This window comes from Vespula pensylvanica, chromosome 7 (genome assembly GCF_014466175.1).
Source record: "Vespula pensylvanica isolate Volc-1 chromosome 7, ASM1446617v1, whole genome shotgun sequence".
NCBI lineage: Eukaryota > Metazoa > Arthropoda > Insecta > Hymenoptera > Vespidae > Vespula > Vespula pensylvanica.
The window spans coordinates 4,416,428-4,419,638 of NC_057691.1; positions in this window are offsets into that span (position 1 = coordinate 4,416,428).

The following is a 3,211-nucleotide window of genomic DNA, read 5'->3' on the forward strand; positions in this document are numbered from 1 at the left end:
AGAGAGAGAGAGAGAGAGAGAGAGAAAGAGAGGGAGAAGGTCCTAATCCAAATTACAAAACCTCATCTTGCCTTTGAAATCGGTCCTATGCTTCCTCACAACTTTGACATGAGATGTTCCGTATGTGTTCATCGCGGATGCTTTGCGAAATGAAATCCGTGGGGCGGACGATATGCTTTGGTTCGTCCTTTCTAATTGAGAGAAAGTTACTAATCCAAATATTATAGCGTTTCTCTATCTATCTTCGTCTCTCCCTTTTTCCCTCTTTCTCTCTCTCTCTCTCTCTCTCTCTCTTTCTATCTCTCTCTCTCTCTTTATAGAATTTGCCTTTGAAATCGAGTTGCTTGGTCGACTTTGTTGCATACGAGTTTAGAAACATGGAGCCGGTTAAATCGATGAGAGGTGCAAAGTGATGATAAAAATCTAAAAAAGGAGATAAAAATCTAAACCAAGTAGGTACATAAATTAAATAGACATTACGTGTTAATGAACTCTTGAGTATGCTCACGAAGCTTTTTATTCTTATTCTTCTTATTCTCCATCTTCTTTGAATATAAGATCTTTTTGCAATCCAAGGGTACGTTTACTTTTCCGTTACGGTTATTTCTTTGGAGACTTGTTACTTTGTTGAGCTGTATAATTATTATGTTAATACATTATATTCTAATGCACTACGTCGTGTAATATTTAACATTTATTTATTTCTTTATTCTATACACACATATTTAGAGTATATTTAATAATGTTAATAATATCATAAATATACATATATATAAATTTCAAAACAATTGATTATTTATTAAAGCAATGTTAAAAGAAATCATTCAAATTTTCTTCGACATGTGAGACCTACGATCTAATCGCGTCGTCCCTTTTTCTCCTTCTCACGATACTAATCAACCCTTTTACTTTCACGAAACGCTTCCATCCTCAAAGAGATTTTGAGTCCGTGGCAAAGGGATTACACAGGCTGAAACTTCTACCTAGAGTTAGAATCTAGCGACGGGAAGTTGTCGTAGAAACTGTGGATGCGAATTTATTGAACGAAGCTGTATCAAATTCCGCGATCGTTCGTCGAGCCACAAACTATGTACGAGATAAAACGTAGGTAACTACGACGAAATAAAAACCTAATGGAGACGATTCCCAAAGGCAAAGGGCTGTCACGAAGGAGAAGGTTGATCGATCGGTCGAATACGAGAAATGAAACAAAAAAAATGGTCTCCGATTATTTCGAAACAACTTTAAAACGTATTACAAGAAAGTGATAAGTAGGTAGTGAGTAAACTATTTTGTAAATCTCATCTTTATCAAATTTTCAAAATCGCTAGCAAAAGATCATTGTTATAATCTATCCAAATTAGATAAAAAATCGAGTATTCCAATAATATATATCGTATAACATAATATAAAACGTGTATAAAAATATATAATCCCATTTAAAAATATATCGACAACTCGATATATATTTTTTTTTCTATCGTCCATACTTCGTTCTTTCGAATAAAAATAATTTTTATTATAGATATATACTTCTATTTTTTATTTTCCTTTTTTTTTTGTTCAAACGTCCCGTATCAACAGTAAAGTCAAAGCATTTTGTTTCGAGTGTTTGACACTCGAATTGGTTCTTTTCCTTCTACGACAATTTCAATGTATCATACTTTTTTTCCATAGCTAACTCAAATACATGTTACTATATGTATTAAAAAAAAGGATTCTCTCCTTTTGGAAAGACCTCGCGTATTCCATGCGCGAATGTAGTCAAGCATATACTCGCGTTCGAGCGCTTCTGCTCGATCGAGCGATAAAAGGATCGGTTTCGAGATGAAGAGAAGTGGAGTAGGTAGTAAAAAATATTGCTATCTCGGGAAACGTAGGATACTTTTTACCGCTTTTTCTTTAAAACGCTTTATGCAAACAGCGCTCACATCCCTCCCACTCCATTTCACCCCCACCCAAACCTCTACGCAAGCAGCCACGCACTCACGCACCCACATAACCCTCCCGAAGCGTCGTAAAGCTGAATTTATTAACACTGGGAACGACGGTAAGATTTGTCGAATGGTTTTCAATTTGTACTGTAACGTTCCAGGAGGAGCACATGCTCGACAGATTCCGTCGGTGCTTTCGTAGAAGACATCATTATTATTATCGGAGTGTGCTTTCGAAGTGTCTTTTTATTATCTCCCCTTCTCTCTTTCTCTCCCTGCCTCTCTCTCTCTCTCTCTCTCTCTCTCTCTCTCTCTCTCTTTCTATTTTACTGCTTTAATATATTTAGATAAAAGTATTTAGCATTTGTAATTCTACTATCATATCTTTCTGAAGTAATACTGATATAGTCGTAATTTTGAAAAAGTAGCCTTAGTAGTAAAAAATCCAATTTATTACTTCTTTTTTCTTTACGTTACAATAATGTGTAATTATTCAAAAACATATATATTTTCACGTCTTTGTTTATATGAACGATCCATTATAATTGCATCTAAATACTAGTTCTAATTTTGTCTATCTGTATATTACGTAATAATACTCGCATATTTGGTTTACGTGTTCATTATAAATATCGTTTGCATTGTTTCGATTTGAAATATACACATATACACACAGTAGCCTTTCTTGAAGGCAAATCATTCTGGGAAGTGTAGTACGTGTGGTCTCCTCTTGGTTTCCTCGAGAGTTCGTCTCGAACGTCGATGCAGCGACCGGATTGGAGAATACAGAGAGAAGCCTTTGAGATGTTCGCGGACGAGGATATTCGAATGCATTGCGCGGGATGCTCGTAATTTCCCCAGGTAAGCTCCAGCAAATTAGCTCCGGGCATACGTTACCCTCGCCTTAGTCCTTCCTTTCCTACACCCCTGTCCCCTGCCCCCACCTCGCACATATACACACGTACACTTCTCTGCTTCTCACTCCCTCCCGTACTCTCTTTCCGAGGGCAGCTTTTCTAGAAAGGTAGAGGTGGAAGAGAAAGAGGAGGAGAAGGTTGGAGCGGATAGGACACCGGCCTTCTAAATGTCTACGTTACTCTCGTGTAGGTGAATTCGTTAGAAGAGGGGAGGTGAGACGGGAGGGGCAAAGCTCGGCTACCGCCTTGGAAAAGCTCCAGGAGAAAAGAGAGCTTCGAGCTTTGGTAAGAGGAAGAGGAGAAGATCAAACGGAGAGAGAGAGAGAGAGAGAGAGAGAGAGAGAGAGAGAGAGAGAGAGA